General features: G+C 42.6%; 1 protein-coding gene and 2 long non-coding RNA genes across 3 annotated transcripts in view; 1 reads left to right on the top strand and 2 right to left on the bottom strand.

Moving 5' to 3' along the window:
• LOC122564346 (Y+L amino acid transporter 2) overlaps nucleotides 1–6,298 on the bottom strand; it is a 144,433-nt gene extending 138,135 nt beyond the window's left edge. Inside the window, 1 exon segment of the mRNA XM_087978645.1 lies at nucleotides 6,166–6,298. The gene's annotated coding sequence lies outside the window, so the exon portion shown is untranslated.
• Nucleotides 6,299–6,459: 161 nt separating this feature from the next.
• LOC148141156 (uncharacterized) overlaps nucleotides 6,460–15,618 on the top strand; it is a 62,447-nt gene continuing 53,288 nt past the window's right edge. The window contains exon 1 of the long non-coding RNA XR_015752900.1: nucleotides 6,460–6,978. This is a non-coding gene — a long non-coding RNA (uncharacterized LOC148141156). The remainder of the gene's footprint in view (nucleotides 6,979–15,618) is intronic.
• LOC122564347 (uncharacterized) overlaps nucleotides 10,171–15,618 on the bottom strand; it is a 28,756-nt gene continuing 23,308 nt past the window's right edge. The window contains exon 4 of the long non-coding RNA XR_015752899.1: nucleotides 10,171–15,608. This is a non-coding gene — a long non-coding RNA (uncharacterized LOC122564347). The remainder of the gene's footprint in view (nucleotides 15,609–15,618) is intronic.

Genomic DNA, 15,618 nt, shown 5'->3' with positions numbered 1-15,618 from the left:
CAGCACATTAAGGGATTTCCAGGTACATTGGTAGAGACAAAGATCTGACATGAATCAGTTTGATTGAAGGAGATTTAACAATGTTCCTTCCCTGCATGATCCAAATTCATACCTATCTGATGACTTTACATGCAAAGAAACTAGCAAGATTATCATAAATAAAACAAAAGAATTCTGAATGCTGGAAATCTGAAACGAAAACCAAGAAACTTAGCAGGTATAGCAGCATCCATGGAGAGAAAATAAAGTTAATGCTTTGACTCCAGTGACCATTCTTCAGAAGAATACCTATTACAAAAAGGCACTTCGAGAACTACTCAGTTGTCAAGTTGTAATGAAAAACAGTGTGGGAATATAAATTTCATATGATGATCTGCAGTAAGAGATGAGTCCTGATGTTTGTTGCCAAATCACTGATATGGGACAACAGATGATAAAAGTCAGAGAAATTAGAACTATTTTAACTATGATATTCAAAACAAATTTATGATTTTGGAGAGCCACTATAAATCCGTGACAAGAACAAGAAAATAAGTGGGATTGGTACTGAGTGAAATATGAACAATGGCAATTTGACAGTTAGATTTTAGGAAATGCGAAGGTGTAAAGATGACCAAAAATAGTACCACAGTCTGAGTTAAAAGGGGAATAAATGAAGGTGTAACTGCAGATGAACTGACATTTGGGTGGGGACAAAATCTGTTACAATGACAGAATTTGTACTCTGTGACAGGAAGAGTTCCAGGGCGTGATACTCAATTCTTTGGCAGGTTCAGTCTGAAAAAAATAGTTGAAGAGAGAGATACTGTGTTGTACTGAAGTACGAAAATATTTGTTAAGGGTCGGTTTGGAGTATTGGCTTCAGTCATCTCAATACTTTGTTAAGATTTACTCAAGACTACATATTGAAAACACAGTCACTATTACTCCATGTCTCTGAATCTTTTCACCAAAGAACACCATAACATTGGCAAAGAGGACAAGGAAAACATAGAACATAGAAGAATACAGCGTAGTACAGGCCCTTCGGCCCTCGATGTTGCGCCGATCCAAGCCCACCTAACCTACACTAGCCCACTATCCTCCATATGCCTATCCAATGCCCATTTAAATGCCCATAAAGAGGGAGAGTCCACCACTGCTACTGGCAGGGCATTCCATGAACTCACGACTCGCTGAGTAAAGAACCTACCCCTAACATCTGTCCTATACTTACCCCCCCTTAATTTAAAGCTATGCCCTCTCATAATAGCTGACTCCATACGTGGAAAAAGATTCTCACTGTCGACCCTATCTAAACCCCTAATCATCTTGTACACCTCTATCAAGTCACCCCTAAACCTTCTTTTCTCCAATGAAAACAACCCCAAGTGCCTCAGCCTTTCCTCATACGATCTTTCTACCATACCAGGCAACATCCTGGTAAACCTCCTCTGCACCCGTTCCAGTGCCTCCACATCCTTCCTATAGTATGGCGACCAAAACTGCACACAATACTCCAGATGCAGCCGCACCAGAGTCTTATACAACTGCAACATGACCTCGGTACTCCGGAACTCAATTCCTCTACCAATAAAAGCCAATACGCCATATGCCTTCTTCACCGCACTATTTACCTGGGTGACAACTTTCAAAGATCTGTGTACATGGACACCAAGACCCCACTGCTCATCCACACTACCAAGTATCCAACCATTAGCCCAGTACCCCATCTTTTTGTTACTCTTACCAAAGTGAATCACCTCACACTTAGCTACATTGAACTCCATTTGCCACCTTTCTGCCCAGTTCTGCAGCTTATCTATATCCCGCTGTAACCTGCCACGTCCTTCCTCACTGTCTACAACTCCTCCGACTTTCGTATCATCCGCAAACTTGCTCACCCAACCTTCTAACCCCTCCTCCAGGTCATTTATAAAAATGACAAACAGCAATGGTCCCAAAACAGATCCTTGCGGAACACCGCTAGTGAAGGCACTCCAAGATGAACCTTTGCCATCAACTACTACCCTCTGTCTTCTTCCGGACAGCCAACTCCTAATCCAAACCTCCAACTCACCCTCAATGCCATACCTCCGTATTTTTTGCAGTAGTCTACCATGGGGAACCTTATCAAACGCCTTACTAAAATCCATATACACCACATCTACCGCTTTCCCCTCGTCCACCTCCTTAGTCACCTTCTCAAAGAATTCAATAAGGTTTGTGAGGCACGACCTGCTGACTATCCTTGATCACATTATTCCTATCCAGATGTTCATAAATCCTATCCCTTACAATTCTCTCTAAGATTTTGCCCACAACAGAAGTGAGACTGACCGGCCTATAGTTACTAGGGTTATCCCTACTCCCCTTCTTAAACAAGGGAACCACATTTGCTAGCCTCCAATCTTCTGGCACTACTCCTGTAGACAACGAGGACATAAAAATCAAGGCCAATGGCTCTGCAATCTCCTCCCTTGCTTCCCAGAGAATCCTAGGATAAATGCCAACAGGCCCAGGGGACTTATCTATTTTCACCCTTTCCAGAATTTCCAACACCTCTTCTCTACATACCTCAAAGCCATCCATTCTACATTGTGACTCAGTATTCACATTGACAACAATGTCCTGTTCCTGATTGAATACTGACAAAAAGTATTCATTCGGTGTCTCCCCAATCCTTCACGGCCCCTAAAGCTATTGATATTTGGGGCCCAGGTGGGAAAATAAAATGCTGTTCAAAATGGTATGTTAAGAATCAAATGGTGCAGAGTAGAAAAGGCAATGCAGTTAGATTCAGACAAATAGAAATGAAGTGCTATTGAGTAAAAGCAAAGCAGATGTCGGAAATCTGAAACAAACACAGAAGGTGGTGAAACTCAACAGCTCTGACAGCATCTATGGAGAGAGAAACAAATTTTCGTCCAAAATAACTCTCCTTCAGAACTATTAAAATGGACTTGGTTGACTCAAGAGTCAAAGGAAGTATTCTTAGCAACATAGTGATGTTTTTCATCATTGCAACATTAAACTTCCCCTTTGTTTTTTTTTTGGCACAAAGTATTTGTGTGGAATCATTTTTGTTACCTATGTTCAGTAACAAATACTTAGAGTCATAAAGTTATAGAGATGTACAGCAGAGAAACAGACCCTTCAGTCCAACCTGTCCATGCCGACCAGATATCCCAGCCCAATCTAGACCCACCTGCCAGCACCCAGCCAATATCCCTCCAAACCCTTCCTATTCATCCAAATGCCTCTTAAATGTTGCAATTGTACCAGACTCCACCACATCCTCTGGCAGCTCATTCCATACACATACAAAAAGTTGTCCCTTAGGTCTCTTTTATATCTTTCCGCTCTCACCCTAAATTTATGCCCTCTGGTTCTGGACTCCCCAGCCGCAGGGAAAAGACTTTGCCTATTTATCCCATCCATGCCTCTCATAATTTTGTAAACCTCTATAAGGTCACCCCTCAGCCTCCGACAGTCCAGGGAAAACAGCCCCAGCCTGTTCAGCCTCTCCCTGTAGCTCAAATCCTCCAACCCTGGCAACATCCTTGTAAATCTTTTCTGAACCCTTTCAAGTTTCACAACATCTTTCTGATATGTAGAATCTACTGTTCTAAAATCTGATCGTTTCAAACATAAACATTTTCCCAACTTAGAAAGCTCTCGTTTTGCATCGAGACTAAAAGTGTTGTGAACGAATCCAAGTGTATCATATTAAAACTCTTAATAAATTTATCTAACTCTACTGAATAGTGCACTATTTTTCTTTTTAAAGATTCCATCTTTATTTAAGTAATATGAACACATTTTACTATTTCTTTAATGAATGGAGACATGAAACAATAAATACTCAAGCTGTAGCACAATGAATTTGAGTACTGCTACTGTTTCAGGTAAATTGTGACATTTTCAGCGACAAAGAGTTGGTTATCTTGTATCTGCTAACATTAAACAGATTAATCTCCATCATAAACTGCACTAAACCCATCACAAAGTAGCTAACGGTGCTCAATAATACCAACAGAGGCCATGTATATCTGAATACCTACTGTCTGATGCTCAATGCATGTGTGAGCAGAACCATTCAGCTTTTGGTTTCATTGTAGCCTTGTCTCAGAATTGAATGAAAGAGCTAAACATCAGGGAAAAAAAAGTATCATCCTGAGCATCAAGGCAGTAAGTGGCAAGTGTGACAAAGCAGTTCTTAGAAAAATTGTAGTCAATAGCGGTTACTGACAAAATGATTCAAGTTAAATCATTTTCAACCCAGGTGGTGATTATTGATGTTGATGGTTAGCAAATCCAAACCAAGGATTTGGTTGCATTTCATATAGGGCAGCTTGCTATGCCCAGCTGTCTTCAGCAAGTATATTGATCATCTTCCCTCATCTCAAGCGGAATATGACAACTGCAGTGCTGAGCTCTGATGAACAAGTGACAATTTAGCACTGTGTCAACTAAATACCAGGCAATGGTCAGTACCAACAGATGCAACTTTTACCATGTTTTTCTGACCTTCAACAGCACCATGACAAGCAAGATTCACACCATTGGCAGATTAAGGTTAGCAGTGACCAGAGCCCTGATTAGACTAACCACATTAACACAGGGACTAAAATAGAAATGTGCTCTACTCAACACCTGACACCTCAATTCTGGATTAGTGGTGCTGGAAGAGCACAGCAATTCAGGCAGCATCCGAGGACAGGCAAAATCGACGTTTCGGGCAAAAGCCCTTCATCAGGAATAAAGGCAGAGAGCCTGAAGCATGGAGAGATAAGCTAGAGGAGGGTGGGGGTGGGGAGAGAGTAGCATAGAGTACAATAGGTAGGTGGGGAAGGAGATGAAGGTGATAGGTCAGGGAGGAGAGGGTGGAGTGGATAGGTGGAAAAGGAGCTGGGCAGGTCGGACAAGTCCGGACAGGTCGAGTTACTGGAGGTTAGAAACTAGGATGAGGTGGGGGAAGGGGAAATGAGGAAACTGTTGAAACCTGTTGGAACCTGACTCCTCAAGGCTACTCCACCATACACAAGTTTCACATCTTTGGTTAATAATCAACACTGGTTGCTGGAAAAGCGCAGCAGGTCAGGCAGCATCCAGGGAACAGGAGAATCAACGTTTCGGGCATAAGCCCTTCTTCAGGAATGAGGAAAGTGTGTCCTAATAATCAACATTGTCTTAGATAGGTTTCCAATAGGTGTATCACTCAAGTTGAAGGACCAGGACAATTTAAAAGATTGGCATCCAGCTCCTTGCTTTGCAGCTGGTCTTCGTGTGGAACACTATTGCACTGTGACAGCAAAACATACTTTCACAAATCACCATGTTTGCTTCACCGCCTCCCAATCTCTAATACAAAGAACAACGTCAGCAAAGAATCCCCATTAATTCTAACATTGCCAGCAGATCACAAACCAGTTCAAAGGTACAAACAGTTCCCAAATAGTTTCATCCTTGCTGAATCATGGTCCGAAAATTTACAACCCAATCACATTTTGGGAGCATCATCATCGCAAGGTATACAAAAGATTGAGTAAGAAACCGCCAGTCACCGGGCGATATATCTCTATGACTAAATGCAATCAAGGTTGAGAAGTATCGGCCTACGTCCCAAGGATAAGTTTTAAGCAAGTTATTTTAAGACTTCATTGTGTTGCCACATGATGTATCAATGACATATATAGACAATTGCAACAATTGCCCTCCCATTTGTACACTATTATAGTTTCATTTATTTTCAATTCTGTACAACAAATTACAGGTACAAGACTCAGGTCGGAATCGCCAGCCATGCACTCAACAAAGAACCAGAAGCAACGACATGCAATACCGAGGTGACCATTTAATGTTGGTTAAACCCAAATCCTTGGACTATGCAGAGAATATCCCTTCGTTCTGCTAACTACAACGTAACGATTCATTAATTCTGAGAACGTGCTGCATTTCAACAGACTGTAAAAAAAAATCAAAAACACCACGAACACAGCAAAATGTCTCAGCGTACGAGCGTATGTCTTAAATGACAACATTAGGACAACATCCAGAAACCAGCAAAAGCCGATCAACACTTGCGAAGTGACACAGTCAAAGCAGCCCCAAAGTGGATAGATGTGTTCACGCACCCACCATTCGAAAAATAACAATCCAAAAAACCAAGGGACAATTCTGTACCTTTCCGTAGCCGACTCTCTCCACCCTCTCAAACAATCAACAAGGCAGACAGTCCTGTTATAACCTGCTGCTTTTGGGCGAGAAACTTTATACTCCCCTTGACCGGCGCACCGAAGCACGTGGTAGTTCCTGCTGCTCGGTGGGAGATCACGGAATTTAAGAATTGGCTTGAAACAATCCAACATATGAGAGAGGGTTCAAGTGAAGGAGATTACATCAGTCTGCACCCAGCAGCTAAAGGCGGCCTCTCTTGTTTGGGTGGGGGCGGAGAGAGCAAGCACGCGCCCAACTTGCCACAGCAATGAAACAAAACGTCGTCTACAGGGTTACAATGCACATACATTACTGAATATGGGAGAGTGAAAATGGCAAATGGAAAAAAATACACTGAGGAAATTTAAAAGAAATGCAGCAGAGAGAGAGAGGGAGAGAGAAGCCGCTCCGGCCTGGCTCGCACACAATGCCCGGCCGCCCTGCCCTGCCCGGCCGCCCTGCCCTGCCGCAGACACGGCGTTCGAGGTTAGAACGTTGAGACACGACACCATCAGCAACACAACGTTCCATCTGCCAGGAGCCCCATCATGGGCAGCGCTCCCTCAATCACAGCTCACCTTTCAAAAACAAAACCCAGCGAATCCCCAGCCTGCCGCCCGCCGGCAACACAGTCAACTCCAAAAAAAAAATAAACGCATCTCCTCCTATCCCGTGGGCCGTCTCCTTCACTCCGCGTTGCTAGAAAGCAGTCTAAGGTGTCATGGCAAAAACGGAAATTGCTGGAAAATCTCCAACAGCATCGGTGGAGAGAGATCAGAGGTAACGCTTCGGATCGAGTCACCCTTCCTCGAAGGGTTCATTCCCCCCCCCCCCCCCCCATTTGAATTGCAGAACGACACAATATGACTTCGTGTAACCAGATTTTGCTGGCAATATCCGAATGGTCCGCCTTCAGTGTGTACACTCCGAGCACTGTTATCGTTATAGATAGTTTAAATGACGATTGCTATCCAAATGCTATTTTCAACAATTTTGAGCAAGCTTTTTTTTTCTATGAGAAAGGTCACAATGTTCTTTTAAACTCCAATTTATTTGGCTTAATGAATGCCAAACTAACCAAAACAAAGAGTGGGCGAAGAATACAAACTATTTTTATTCCACTATTACCATAATGCCAGGGGCTGGTTCAATGGTGAGTGTAGGTCTTCCAGAGCAATGAGTTGACCTCAATTTAAGTGTTGCAGACTGGCACATTCCAAGGTCCAGGACTATGTGCTGAGGGGAGCATTAAAGCTTTGGACAGCTGCCACCAAGGTACAGTGGGGAAAGACCACCATCTTAAGGTCGTTCTGTCAAAGTTAAATGGGGGTCCATTCAGTTATCAGGTGCCTCAAACGTATGTAAATATACAAGGCAACCACACCATTTAGCGACAGAATTGTTCTCCATGGTTTCAGTTACCAGTGGATTACCGCACTCTGAATTTATTATAGGGAACCAGGGGGCTGCTGGGAAGGTAGATTTCCCATTGAAATGAATGGGTTTGCTCCTATCTGTGTTAGGTCCAGGAATATATCCCCCGCGGGTACAGGAGCACTACTGTAATGTAACAAATGCCTTTGGTTTATTTACTGCATAAAGTCAAATCCACTGTTTGTTTGTTCCTTCATATGTTACTGTACAGAGCTGAACTGTGTTACTGACTATGTACCAAATGATATTATGAATAAAGTATATTTTTGAAGTAAAAAAAGGAAACAGAGGCAGGAGCAGCATCAGTCATACCTAAAAGAAAGCTGCCAAGCTGGTGAAGCTGTAAAATAGGGATAGAAAAATGCTGAACAGCACCTTGGCACAGGTATGGAAACACAGTTAAGAAACGCTACCACTGATCTGATCAGATAAACGCTCTGCAGTACTGTAGTAATTTTGGTGGGCAACCAAACAAAGAGGCTTTTTCAAGAATACCCGCATTGTAAATGGTCACACAGCCCTGCCCGTCAGTACAAAAGGTAGTTGCAAACATCATCAGCCAAGACGTACAATCCATAACCCATTTGCACCTCCTCATGATCCTAACCATCAGATAAACTGGTCTTCAGCCATTTCAATTCACTCCAAGTATCATGAAGAAATAGTTGTGTACAGGTGGATACAGCTAGGGCTATGGACCCTAAAAGCATCCAGAATGTATTGCTGAAAACATTTGCTCCAGAACTACCTGTGCTTTTTACTGAGCTGTTCCAGTGTAGTTACAGCACTGGCATCTACCCAAAAAGATGGGAAATTGTCCAGGTAGGTCCACTGTACAAAAGGCATAACAAATCCAACCCTGCCTCTCACTCAATCAGCCAGCTGTTAAATATCAATGAAGTGATGGATGTTGACATCATAACATGGGAACAGAAGGCGGCCATTCACTCAATAGAGGTTGCTCCATTATTTGATATGATCATGGCTGGTGATAAACTCTATCCTCATAACCCTTTACGCCACTGATAATCAGTAATCAATTGATCTCAAATATACTCAAAGACCACAGCCCTCTTGGTATGGAATTCCAAAGACTCAAAGCCATTTGTCTAAAAACTATATATCTCCATTTCAGTCCTAAATAGCAGCCCTCTTACTTAGATAAAATTCTGCCTCCTGGTTTCAGATTCCCAAAAAAGAAGCATCTTGCTAGTCTATCCTTTTAAATATTTTGTAAATTTCAATGAAATCATCTCCCATTCTTCAAAATGTGCCACAAGGATCAGTACTAGGTCCTCTACCTTTTGTCATTTACATAAATGATTTGGATGCGAGCATAAGAGGTACAGTTAGTAAGTTTGCAGATGACACCAAAATTGGAGGTGTAGTGGACAGCAAAGAAGGTTACCTCAGATTACAATAGGAGCTTGACCCGATGGGCCAATGGGCTGAGAAGTGGCAGATGGAGTTTAATTTAGATAAATGCGAGGTGCTGCATTTTGGGAAAGCAAATCTTAGCAGAACTTATACACTTAATGGTAAGGTCCTAGGGAGTGTTGCTGAACAAAGAGACCTTGGAGTGCAGGTTCATAGCTCCTTGAAAGTGGAGTCGCAGGTAGATAGGATAGTGAAGAAGGCGTTTGGTATGCTTTCCTTTATAGGTCAGAGTATTGAGTACAGGAGTTGGAAGGTCATGTTGTGGCTGTACAGGACATTGGTTAGGCCACTGTTGGAATATTGCATGCAATTCTGGTCTCCTTCCTATCAGAAAGATGTTGTGAAACTTGAAAGCGTTCAGAAAAGATTTGCAAGGATGTTGCCAGGGTTGGAGGATCTGAGCTACAGGGAGAGGCTGAACAGGCTGGGGCTGTTTTCCCTGGAGCGTCGGAGGCTGAGGGGTGACCTTATAGAGGTTTACAAAATTATGAGAGACATGGATAGGATAAATAGGCAAAGTCTTTTCCCTGGGGTCAGGGAGTCCAGAACTAGAGGGCATAGGTTTAGGGTGAGAGGGGAAAGATATAAAAGAGAACTAAGGGGCAACGTCTTCATGCAGAGGTGGTACGTGTATGGAATGAGCTGCCAGAAGATGTGGTGGAGGCTGGTACAATTGCAACATTTAAGAGGCATTTGGATGGATATATGAATAGGAAGGGTTTGGAGGGATATGGGCTGGGTGCTGGCATGCGGGTAAGTAAATCAATTGAAAATTTATTCTTTTGTGAGATAAAAATCTATTTTTATTAATTGTGAAGTATAAAAGTACTTAAAATTAAACAATGTATTTTTTTTCATCTAATTCATATTTTCTTTCGGTGAAGCAAACCTCCCCGTTTTCTAAAAATGTACAAACAGTGAATTCAGTTTTTCCACGAGGTTTTCTTTTTCCCTGACAGAGAAAGAATCTTGGACAAGAGATTGCTTGAAGCAGAGTTTTGGGTGTGGGGGTGGAGTCTGGACCATGATTCATCGGATTAGTACACTAACCTCAGCAGTTGCAGCGCTCCATCTGCATTCTCCAAGTTGCCTGGTAAGGGCACAGAATTGTTGTTGCCATTACATGAACAAGGCAGCTTGATCCTCTTAAAGGCTCATCAGCTACTCCATCTGTAGTCATAATGTAGGAGCAAACTACTGCATATGCTGGGATTTGTACTGAAACCAACAAATGCTGGAAATCACAACAGCTCAAGCAACATCTGTGGAAAAACAGCAAGCTAATGTTTTGAGTCTAGATTACTCTTCATCTGAGTGGGCACCTGTAATCATACTTGACTGAAACTAGTAGGATGAGTAGAATCTTCAACATTTCACAGAGGTGGGTTTGAAGGGAGCACCACAAACAAATGTGGATTCTTCAGCTTTTGGGTGGTGGGTCAATGCAGTTTGGCTCAATGCATGTTTATAATGCTGGAATCTGATAGCCAATCCATGAAGGTGACTCCAGTTTCCATGGACTCGTGAGACTTTGGATCAAAAATAGTGAAGGAGACCTCCTGTTGATTCTAATTTACCATTGTCTCTCAGTTGATGATTCAGTAATTATCTGTGTTGAACACCACTTGGAAAATCACAGTTGGTTTCAAGGCCATAGGGTGAATTCTGAGTGAAAAATTAAATATCTATCACTAAACTAAAATCAGTAGCACCACCAATGACCCAGCTGGCCAAGTTCAGAAGGACATATCCTTCACAGGCTGGACATGCAGACTCTCATAGGATCAGTCTGCCATGCACTGCAGACCCAGTTGGGAAAGAAACCGTACCCCCCCAAGACCATGCTAAAAATGGAATGAGAATGGGAATGAAAGCACACCAACATAGCTTGATATCAATGACCTATTTTGTTCTGGATGGCAACAAGTTTAATGTTTTTGGAGCTGCATTTGATCAGCAAAGTAGAGAGTATTCCATCACAAGAAGACTTGTGTCTTCGAGGTGGTGCAATCAGGAAGTGAGTGAATCGCTGCAGAGTTCTCAGCCTCTGAACTGCTCTTGCAACTATACTAGTTATATGACTAGTCCCGTTCAGTTTTTGGTTATTGTTAACCTGCACAATGTTGATGGGTGGCGATTCAGCAACAGTAATGCCATTGAATGTCAAATAGCAATGGTAAGGCTTGGTGTCTCGTTGGAGATGGTCATTATCTGGCATTTGTGTGGAACATTTGTTCTTGCCACTTTTCAACTCATGCCTGGATATTGTCCAGGTCTTGCTGCACATGGAAATGGATTGTTTCTATATCTAAAGTCGTGAATTGTGTTGAACATTGTTCACTGATTATCGCATATCCACAATTCTGATCTTCCGATGGAGGGAAGATCATTGGTGAACATTCCTGCATAGTGCCTGAGAATCTTTCATTCCCTTGGACATAAAGAATCTCATCCAGCTCTGAGCGAATAGACTGAGCAGGATCCACCCAGAGGAATGGTGCACATTCTGATGGAATTTGGCTCAAGTGCAGGGACAGGCAAGGCTTGCTCATCTTGTCCAATATTTGAGCTTGCAGCATAATCAAACCATTCAGCCTATCAGATTACTTCCATCTGGCGTACCGCAGGAAGGGATATGGTGAAACAGTAGGAATGTCTCTGGAGAAGATATCCTGATATCAGTGTCCTAGATCTAACTGTTTTCAGGCATTTAGAATCATCGAGATGTCCAGCACGGAAACAGACTCTTTGGTCCATGCCGACCAGATATCCTAATCTAATCTAATCCCAATTGCCAGCACTTGGTCCACATCCCTCATAACCCTTCCTATTCATATGCCCATTCGGATGCCTTTTAAATGTTGGAATTGTACTAGCCCCCACCAGTTCCTGTGCCAGCTCATTCCATACACGCACCACCTTCTGTGTGAAAAAGTTGCCCCTGAGGGGTCCCTATTAAATTTTTCTCCTCTCACCCTAAACCTATGCCCTCTAGTTCTAGGCTCCCCCACCCCAGGGAAAAGACCTTGTCTATTTCTCCTATTCATGCCTGTCATGATTTTATTCACCCTTATAGAGGTTAGGATATCTGGTCGGCATGGACACTACAGGAAGCTTGCCCTCTGATATCCACGAGTTCCAATTTTGTATGGCTTCATTAATGCCATGTTTAGTTAAATGCTGCTTGATGTCAAGGGCGGTCACTCTCATCTCATCCCTGTACTTCAACTGTTTTGTCCATGTTTGAACTAAGGCTGTAATGAGGTGAGGAGCTGAGCGTCCCTGGCAGAACCTGAACTCTTCATCAATTTGAAGATTATTGCTCAACAAATGCTGCTTGATAGCACTGGTTGTGACCTCCTGCATCTTTTTGCCAATGATCAGGAGTCGGCAGAGGAGAAGGTAATTGGCCATCTAAGAAAAATTGTTTTTTGTAGACAACACATATCTGGGCAGTTTTCCACATTTCCACATCAATGTCAGTGTTGTAACCATGTTGGGGTATAGCTTGGCTAGGGTGCAGTTAGTTCTGGAGCACAGGTCTTCAATACTATTGCCTGAATATTGTTAGGGCCCAGCCGATGCAGTAACCTGTGCCTTCGGCTATTTCTTGATACCACACCATCTCAATCCATCTTTTAATAGTAAGGCATCCCAGACAAAAGTCCAAAACAAATTCAAGGAACTAATTTACACCCTTCCACTCAATAGCATAACACCATAGAACCTCAGAGCTAACAGTGTATTGTGGCTCATGTCCCTGAATAGGCCTTCTCAAACTATAACTTACTTTTTCACAAAGTGAAATGAAGTGTTGGACAAAACATAATGAGGGAAAATGATTTATTGAAGCAAAGGCACAGGTAAATTGAAGGAATAAATGATTGCTTAAGCCAGACAGCTGAACGGGGCTTACTCAGTATATACTCAATAAAATACATATGCAAGCATGCCACAAAATCTGTATTGTGTCAAAGAGTCATAGAGATGTACAGAATGGAAACAGACCCTTCAGTCCAACTCGTCCATGCCGACCAGATATCCTAACCCAACCTAGTTCGACCTGCCAGCACCTGGCACTTCCTCTGGCAGCTCATTCCATACATGCACCATCCTCTGCATGAAAAGGTTGCCTTTTAGGCCCCTTTTATATTTTTCTCCTCTCACCGTAAACTTGTGCTCTCTAGTTCTGGACTCCTGCATCCAGGGAAAACATACTGTATTTACCCTATTCATGCCCCTCATTATTTTATAAACTTCTATAAGGTCACCGCTCAAACTCGAACGAGGGAAAATCTCTCGGGAAAACAGACCCAGCCTCTCCCGATAGCTCAATTCCTCCAACCCTGGCAACATCCTTGGAAATCTTTTCTGAACCCTTTCACGTTTCACAACATCTTCTGATAGGAGGGCGACCAGAATTGCACACAATATTCCAACAGTGGCCTAACCAATGTCCTGTACAGCTGCAACTTGACCTCCCAACTCCTATATTCAGTACTCTGACCAGTAAAGGAAAGCATACCAAATGCCTTCTTCACTATCCTATCTACCTGCGACTCCACTTTCAAGGAGCTATGAACCTGCACTCCAAGGTCTCTTGGTTCCAGCAACACTCCCTAGGATCTTACCATTAAGTGTATAAATCCTGCGGTAATGGAGATGGGATAGTAGCATGATAGGCCAAATGTTTAACTTATACTTCTGATTAATGAGGATTTGTAAAATTGTCCATATATGTCAAATGCTGCAGTATTTCTGATATGCTTTTCCACCTTTAGATAAGTACATTTACAATTAGTTAAGTCTTTCTATTTCAGTTAAAACCAGTAAAGATATCAATGTTGGGAACCAAACAGGTTTAACCAGGTTTAACAGGAGTGTGTTGTAATGCTCACTTGCAATGTCTTGTACAGCCGCAACATGACCTCCCAACTCCTGTACTCAATACTCTGACCAATAAAGGAAAGCATACCAAACGCCGCCTTCACTATCCTATCTGCCTGCGACTCCACTTTCAAGGAGCTATGAACCTGCACTCCAAGGTCTCTTTGTTCAGCAACACTCCCTAGGACCTTTACCATTAAGTGTATAAGTCCTGCTAAGATTTGCTTTCCCAAAATGCAGCACCTCACATTTATCTAAATTAAACTCCATCTGCCACTTCTCAGCCCATTGGCCCATCTGATCAAGATCATGTTGTGATCTGAGGTAACCTTCTTCGCTGTCCACTACACCTCCAATTTTGGTATCATCTGCAAACTTACTAACAATACCTTTTATGCTCACATCCAAAATCATTTATATAAATGATTAAAAGTGCTAGACCCTGCACCGATCCTTGTGGCACTCCACTGGTCACAGGCCTCCAGTTTGAAAAACAACCCTCCACCACCCTTTGTCTTCCACCTTTGAGCCAGTTCTGTATCCAAATGCAAGAGATGTGGTGTGGGAGGAGGAGGCTACAAAGAAGAGGGAACTGTTTTAAATCAGTCAACAAAGGATTGGTCAGGTAATAGTCAGCTAACCAGGAAAATTTGAAAGCCCGGAGATTCTGTCAAAGTGAATGTGTAAACTCTACCTTAAGGCTGTATAAGTTCAGCAGATACTGCATAATGAAAAAACATAATGGATACTAGAGTAATTAACACTGAATTGTCAAATTTAAATTTGACATGCAATAAAAAGGGAAGTTATTTGAATTTAAACACTGTTGTTTAGTAAATTTCATTTCCTAATGTGTTGTGGCTTCAGATTTAATGGGGTGTTGATAATTGAGGATGCTGATAACTTCTCCTCATTCTGCTTCTGTGTGTGTAGATATCCATAAGTCAACAAAAATGTAGAGGGTATTGTTACTATAGGACTGCATCAGCTAATTAATGGGTCAGCATGAACTGAGAAGGAGCCTTGGAAAATTAAAAATTAGCCCCCAAAATCAAAAGGTGGCCCTCAAATGTTGAGAAGTGCCTTTGATAAAGAAAATAAATTTTGACTCTGTTAGAGTTTTAAGTTTGTTCTTAATTCTAAAGCATTTTTGTAGAACCCAACATCGCGACCACAAAGTGAAGCAGCCTGCTGACCTCCATGTTCCATTGTCTGAGATGTCCTTGGTGGTTGTCCTCTCATGCTCTGAGGCCTAGAGGACTGTAGCCTGCTGAGGTTCTCCCTCATCTGCTGGAGACATTGGGGTCACTAACAGACGGGAGGAGAAGCCACAGTGCACCCTTTTAGCACCGAGATGACAACCTCACGGCATCTTGCTGTGGTTCCATCTTTCTTACCTCCTTCAATCCACTCGCCTACAGTGTGCACAATCCATATTCCCATCAATGGACCATGTGTATCTTCTGTTTGCTCAGTTCGCCACACCAGACTGGGGGAATCCTCACTCTCATGTTGTGGGACTCTCCCTTTTTAAATGGTATGGCTCACCTGCTAATTTGACACCCTCCTCTTCAACAGGTGTCAATATGCAGATGGGTAGGCAGGTCACCACCAATCTTGAAGCACCCCTCAGCGTGATGTGTTCTTTTGCCCTGAAAATGG

The sequence above is a fragment of the Chiloscyllium plagiosum genome, unplaced genomic scaffold (genome assembly GCF_037043375.1).
Source record: "Chiloscyllium plagiosum isolate Xiang-an unplaced genomic scaffold, Cpla_swu_hap1 HiC_scaffold_34, whole genome shotgun sequence".
NCBI lineage: Eukaryota > Metazoa > Chordata > Chondrichthyes > Orectolobiformes > Hemiscylliidae > Chiloscyllium > Chiloscyllium plagiosum.
This window is presented reverse-complemented; position numbering and strand designations above follow the sequence as displayed.